An 8316-nucleotide genomic window follows, 5' to 3' on the forward strand; every position below is an offset into this window, starting at 1 on the left:
TATATTATAAGAATAATATAAGGAATAATAATATTATTATTTGATTAATATAAGTCATAAATTAATTAGGAATTAATTTGGTGACTTAAAGAGATTAATTAAATAAAGGGTTATAAACTGTCAATTGTTTGATAGTTGCACTTTGGGCTATATATCCTTTATGGATAAGGGGTGGACGATTTCTAGGGCTAAGGATAGCCATAAAATCGTCCAAGGCTTATCATGGAAAGGATTTGGATTGCTTAGGGCTTAAGTTATCCAATTAGGGTTTAAGGGTGAAACCCTAGGAGCCTTACAAGTATAAATAGACCCCAAGGGCTAAGGGATTTCGTGACTTATGCTTAGAGGAGAAAACCTGGCCGATTTGATCCCCTCTCCTCTCTCCTAAATGATCTTCTTGCTAGTTGGTGTTTGTAAGCCATTAGAGGAGTGACAATTGTGACTCTAAAGCCTCAAGGACAAGAAGATCAAGCAAGTGATTCAAGGTAAACTTCTAATCTCTGATTTCACATTGTTATTATAGTCTATTAGTCATTAGAAGTCTTGGATTCAATGTATGTTCAATTAGAGAAACCTAGATCCAAGCATTAGGGTTGCATGTGCACATAGGAATGTTCATATGGCTAAAACCCATCAATTATCAGCTATTGCAAAAATCTTCCCATATGTTGAGCACAAGTTTTATCTTAGACACATACATGAAAACATAAAACCAAAATGGAGAGGGAATCAATTAAAGGAAATGTTATGGAACTGTGTAACTGCTACAACTGTATCTACTTTGAAAAGGCTATTAAGAGGCTATCTTTATTTAATAAGGATGCATATGATTGGCTGAAAAAATTCCACTAGTGCATTGGGTTAGGAGTCATTTCACAGGTATGATGTATTATGTATTTGTTCTTTAATGTTTCCATATAATTACCATGTATTGACTATTTCATTTCATTGTGTAATAGGTAGGTCTTATTGTCAAATTTTGCTTAACAATATGTGTGAAATCTTCAATGGAAAATTGATTGATGGGAGAGATAAGCCAATAATCTTAGGCTTAGAGTACATTAGGGAGTACCCGATGAGGAGAATGTGCAGTGTCAAAAAGGCCATAGATAAAAGTATGGGTCCTTCAACACCTATTGCGACAAAGTTTCTAGAAAAAAATAAAGAAGAAGCACAACATACGAGGGTGATTTTTTCAGGAAATGAAAAGTGCCAACTGATAGGGGTATGGAATGATCAATATGATGTTAACATGAGTGAAAGATCTTGTACTTGTAGGAAATGGGAGTTGATCGGCATACCCTGTAAACATGCAGTGGCAGTAATTAGGATATGATACAGCATGGAAATGTGATTGAGAGAGTGGATCATTGGGTTCATCAATGCTATTGGTTGTCTACTTGGCAAAAGAAGTACAAAGTGAAAGTGGATCCTATAAATGGTAGAGATATATGGAAGAAATCAGCATGCCTAACAACAATCACCCCACCAACTAATCATAAACAAGTAAACTTAACTAAAAAAAGATTAGTTGTTTATGAGTATGGTTAGTCAAATAATTAGACTAAGGTTTATCTATTTTCAGGTGGGAAGGCCAAAAAAGAAAAGAATTAGGAGTGCAGATAAGGTAGCAAGTCAGGTTTTGTCCCAAGGAACCAAGCTCACTAGAAAGTTTATCACTGTTACATGCAGTAAGTGTCATAATAAGGGACACAATTCTAGAAGTTGTAAAGGTTAAGGGGTGAAGGTGAAGCCAGTAAGAAAGCAGGTGTAACGACCCAAAAATCAAGGGTAAAAATTTCATTTTTAATATAGCTAAAACATTGATACCATTTACTTAAAACATTTTAAATCATCATTAAGTAAAACATTTATCAGAGTTCATCCCAAAATCATTCATTGCGAAAATCATAGGTGTGTGCACTATGATCAATCCGAGCTCTTCATTTCCAAATCGATGATACCTGAAACCAAAACTATAAACCGTAAGCACAAAGCTTAGTGAGTCCCCCAGAGCATACCCCACACACAATCCACATAACACATACCATATTAGCTATAAAAGCTACATATATCATATAATCCATGCACACAAACATATGGGTTGCCATGGAAACCATCCAAGGTCTTATAGCATGTGCCATGGGAACCCCCACATGGTCACAAACCACTGCCACAGGAACCCCCCGGGGTCTCTACTACCAAATATAAATCATGCAAAATAAACGTATTGGGATGCCATGGAAACCTTCCAGGGTCTTATACCATGTGCCATGGGAACCTCCCAGGGTCTTCCATGCAAGCATCACAAAGACAACTAGCATATCAAATACCACACAATCAATTAGCATCCACATATAACTAATTGCCATGGGAACCCCCACATGGTCACATACATAATACATAATGTATCGATAGCACATTCATAATAATCATCATAACTAAATAAATGGGCCAGACTTGGTGCCTTAGACCCATTGGTATGGTGAAAAGACTAACCTCACACTGCAGAAGCTTCCCACATGAATTCTTTAGCTGCTGCCCCGCCAGCTTCCCGAGCTGTCACTACCAATCAATATACCCAATTAGCAATTGGGTCCCATACCATAACCTTAATCCATGCATGGGGTAAAATGACCATTTTACCTCTGGCCCAGTATGATCCAAAACTAAGGCCAAATCCCAAAACAAAAGCCCACCATTATAATGTCCATAAAACCATCAATGGCCCAATTTTCCAAATTGGGCCCAGACCTTTCTAATGGACCTTATACTAAAGCCTAATATTATCCTTAGTCAATAATCCTAACCCTAATTGGACCACGAAGGCCCACAACAACCTAATCCAAGAATTGGCCCATACTGAGGCCCACAAATGTGAAGTCCATTTCTATATTGGGCCACAAGGCCCAATAGGCCCAACTATTCGAATATTGGCCCAAGATACATTCAGACCCAACAAACCGCAAATCTAGGCCCAAAACCATTAGGGCCCAAAGGTCCGAAGTCCACTAAGGCCCAAGTTCTCCTAAGAACGTACGCCCAACATACCTCTTTTGTACGCTTAGCGTACCGGGAAAATGGACTGTACTTGCAACGTACTACATAGTACGCCTAACGTACAAACAACTCATGCCCAAAATCCATTAAGTGCTTAATACTTGATCCCACTAGTCCAAATTATAGATCTGAGCTATACTTAATGTCTAAACCCATAAAGTCACTGACTTGGTGACCTTATTCTTGCTTCTTAAACTGTTGTACCCTAACTCATGCATGAAACCATTAAGGCCTTCAAGATGGCAACTTTCTGTCTTAGGGACTCAAATAGCATCAAGGGTGGCAACCCACAATTCTAAGAATCGAATTTGAACCATAAAGCTTCATCCTTGGGACCAAAAAGAAACCAAAACCTAAAAATGGTAGATCTAAGAGATATATGATCAAGTTCGAAGCTTTATCCCTTCATTAAGCTGAGAATGAGTCCTAAAAGCCAGATCCATAAGCTCCTGCCCCATCAAACTCCTTCTTCTTGAAAATGGATCAAACACCCCAAAAATGGACTTCATAAGCTCAAAATGCCACCATGGATGATATATGATGATTTCTAGGGCTCAGAGGGATGGAGGCTAAAGATATTAGGGTTAGGTTATGAGATAAGGAGCTTAAATAGGGTTGTGATTTGACTGGAGTACGCCCAACATACATATGGTACGCACGACGTACTCCGGGGAACATTCGCGAGCATCCTGTTTAGTACGCCCAACGTACTCTAAGGTACTCTTTGTGTACGCCCAGTGTACTCGGCTAAGCCGGAAAACCACGAAACTTCTGAAGGCCATAACTTCTTCGTTATAAGACCGATTCCGACAATCCTTATATCCACGGAAAGGTGACGAGAATCCCTACACTTCTAAAAACTCAAACCTTTCTTAAGACCTTCCAAACAAAAATCCATTTTCCACAAAAGCCCGAACTGCCACTTTACTGAAATACCCCTAGGCTCCAAAACACGAACTGAACACCCGGATCACTTCTAATACATCACCCACACCAAAATGGGCATAGATCTTACCTTCCCAAAATCCCTCATCCTTATAATGACCGACCTTCGAGCCACAACCTCAGACTAGGAGTCAATTCGAAACAGAGCGTTACAGCAGGAAAAAAGAGCAAGAGCAAGGAGAAGGGTACAACAGTTTAAGAAGCAAGAATAAGGAGAAGGATGCAACAATTTATCTTTTTAACTACTATGTTTTTGTAATGTAATGATCAAGTCATGTACTGATGGTATTAGGGACAACATTTATGCCAAACACACCTTTGTAAGAATACCAAACACCACTTAAACATTATTGTCACAAATCAAGTCTAAAATGCAACAAACCCACACATTATATAACATTACTTCTTAAACATTACAGGCAAAAGCACGGCTTAATGCCAAAAAAAACAACACAAGGATCCTACCAAAAGAAACAACACATCTAACAAAAAAAATAAGCGATCCCACCAAAATAACCAACATAGGGACTACAAGTTGCACCTACTTCAACTCTACATCATCATTACCATCACCCATGAAGAACACGACTCCAAAAAACCGAAGACACGAAAAAGAGGTATTTGTAAATCCTTTTACTAGCTTCCAAGCTGTTTCTTGCCCCCAATAATCTCGGGATGATATCGACATACCTATGCCACATCGATGGGTGTAAAAAATGAACGGCTAAAGGAGTTGATTAAACTATTAAAAGGACATGTGTGACATCTTTGAAATTAAGGATAACACATATGAATATTTGAAATTATAAATAAGTTTATTCTAAATATTTCGTACACAAGTAAGTAAAACAATTCGATGCATCATTATATCTCATAAGTGTAATAACAATAATGGTTAACTTGATTTATTATACTAGTTTTCAAATGTCAATAGCATCAACATCAACGTTACGTTATTCAATATCCCGCATATCCCGCGTCTCTAAACTTGTTTAAAACTAATTCAACTCAACCTTTATCCATCGATGTGCACCTAAAGCGTAGAAAATAAAATCCATACCACAAACCTAAGTGAATACATTTTAACTCAATAAAACTCAATAAAACTCATGTACAAAATAAAATCCATGTACTTGTAACCACAATATATTGCCAAATAAATCTACAATTCCATATAATAATGACCAATTAAAGAAATTATTATCCTTAGGGTTCTAACTTCTAAGGAGAAAGTTTCTTACCACCAAAACATATGTTTTCACCTCCCAAATGTGCAAAAGGTTGAATCCCATAGAATAAAACATATAATTGAACTTCAGAACCAATTAGTCTTTCTCCCCCACTTGATTGCAAAAATCACCACTCTCTGCTCTTTCCCTTCTCTTGATTGAAGGAACAAAAAAAACAAGATCTAATAAGTTTATGTGGTTTAAGGACATCTACAAATACAATGAACTCCACAAAGTTCAACGGATTGTCATATCATATTTTTATATTATATATAACTCTATCTTTTTTTCCCTAAAATTCATTAAACTATACAAACTTCAATAGAGCATTATAAAAACTAATTTATAGTATTTGTTTACGAATTAGAAAGCTTTTCTTTTTCCATTTAAGAGTTCAGATTATTGAACTTCAAATCCATTGAATGTCACGGTGACATCTAACGATGGTAGAGTTTTATTCATAACATTTAGACTTTTCATTTCATTTAACTCGGACACACAATTATGAATGTTTTAAATGCCTACCACCTATAATTACCTAAATTAACGGAATCAAAATAGTAGCTTATTCTCCCATATTACTCCTTGGTCCCTCCTATTGAACCAAAGGGTAATACTCATCCCAATGTCAAAGTCTTTAATATAAGAATAACTAAAATAATAGCGATGTAATTAGAGGTTTCAACCACACCATATGTACACTTGAAAATTCTTCACTTCTAAAATCTTCAAGTTATATCCTACACCTACAATACACAATTAACAATTCAACATAACTAATAACACAAATAAAGGATATTTAAGAGACAACAATGTTTCTCGAGAGGACCTTTGAGTCTAGCTATGATTCATAAAAGAATGCATAGAAACACATTACAAGAAAGAAATCCACATGCAGGCCTTGATGGCTCAGAAAAATAAAGAATATGACAAATAAACTTTGCAAAAACGACAACTACTAAAAATTAAATAAAAATTGGGCCAGAGCCATAAGTAAACCTAACCATATAGATGAAGAATGTAGTTTACTCTAAATATAATCCATTTATGTTCTATTCTCTTAGATAGTATGTTTAACTTTTAAAAATATAGAAAATTAAGTAACTAAAAAATGAAAACAAATACGAATTAAATTAATACTTTTAAAAATATAGAAAAATAAGTATCGATAACATTTAAAGAAAAGGCTGGTGACAAAAACTGGACTAAGTTAGTTAAAATGTATATTCATACCAGGCCTGATCCATGGTCTTGTTAGAATATGAGTCCCAAAATAGTGAAAGCCTGGTTAAAATGCCTTATGACATGGATAAATTTTGCCTAAATTAAGGTCCATTGTGTGCTTGGGATACTTTTAAACTTTTATTCTTTATATCTAATTTTAATGTTTTCATAGAAAGGATAAAAATGGGCCTTTTAAAATTGTATAAAAGCAAACAAGTGTCCAAATAACTGAAAGTGGTTTTGGAGACCAGTCGTCTGTTTTTCTTTGTTCCTTCCCATCATAGAAAAAGATAAAAACAGGACAATATGATGCAAATGAATCTGAAAATAATTAGTAAGAAGGCAAAAACATCAAAACAAGTGAACACGTTGAAATTGGTCAACAATTAAACACTTTGAGATTGGTTAAAATACTTTGGTAAAAATACCAATTAAGTTTGTTAAAAGTGAAAAATGAAAGTTTGAAAAACAACCCTAAACTTGAATACTATAATACCTTCTGGTGTAAATATGCTAGATTAAAATGAATTTAAAGGTTTGGATCAAGAAAAGTGTCGACTCATTAGAACTGACAAATGATCAAAATATTAACCGATTGAATGTAAAATTTTTATTTTTTACACATAAGTATACAAATAAGGGTAAAATGAACATAGAATTATAAAAATAAAGTGTTAGCATTTTGGTACTAATTAATGGAAAAATATAAAGATTTTAAAACTTTCTATTTTTAAAAACTTTATCCGTGTAAAATGACAAAACTATCTATATTGTTTCACATAACCTCATTTATCTTAGCATTTTGAAACTCTTTTGGGCGTGTTCGGCAAAATTAGCTGGTAGCTGGTGGCTTGTAGTGGGTAGCAGGTAGCTTGTAGCGTTTTGTTAAACGTTATATGAAGTAGCATTTGGATTTGGAGCGTTTTGTTTAAACTAAACATTAGAAGCTTGTAGTGCCGAATGGGGCTTTCTGTTCAAAATAGAGCGTTTTGTCAAACGCTAGAAGCTAGAAGCTTTCAAACGCTCCGTGCCGAACACACCCTTTATTGATCCAAGCAAGTCGCCTCTATCCATCGACAGATTAGAATTACATTGTCCCACATCAATATTTTTTTCCAAGTCAAGAAAAAGCTTACCCATGATGTTTTGTTTTTCAACATTTTTCTTATTTTTAGTCTCCATCCACCACCCTTGAATGCATTTCTTGAGCTTTTTGAGTTTATTTTTAAATGTAATTTGCTTAGAAGAAGAGACAAGGGGAGTAACTCCTCTTCCAAAGCTTTCATCACCATATCATGAAAGCGTTCGATACCCATCCAAGAATTGAATAACTTGAAGGGAATATGATCATAATCCACCACTTCACTTTTCAAAATGACCGGGGTGATGAAAACATGTCAAGTTACTAAGATTTTCTCAAATTTTTGTCACCCTTGTGAAAGAAAAACCTCTCATCGGCACATCAAACAAATATGCATAAGAAATAAAATGATTAAAAGAATTTATCGAGCTTTAGAAAAAACCCGATCTAAGCCCTCCACTCATGCACATCTCGAACCACAATTCAAGTCCCTAAGAATAATATAGCACCCTAGATAATCTATACATGAAGCATAAGATGCCATTCCTATTGTAAATCAGAATCAATAGACACACAAGGGAACCGACAAATAAGATTGAGAATTATATGTCGATTAGTTGCGAATAATACATCCAATTATTATAGATTACCAAGTTTCATCCAGAAACCAGATTAATCATTCTCGATTAGATCTGATTATAAGAAAGGTAGAAGGAGAGTGTCCAGTTATTGAACGAAAATAAACACAAGATAATAAAATAAAACCGACATGTTAAT

Source organism: Lactuca serriola, chromosome 9 (assembly GCF_051521515.1).
Source record: "Lactuca serriola cultivar US96UC23 chromosome 9, Lser_US96UC23_V15, whole genome shotgun sequence".
Taxonomy (NCBI): Eukaryota; Viridiplantae; Streptophyta; class Magnoliopsida; order Asterales; family Asteraceae; genus Lactuca; species Lactuca serriola.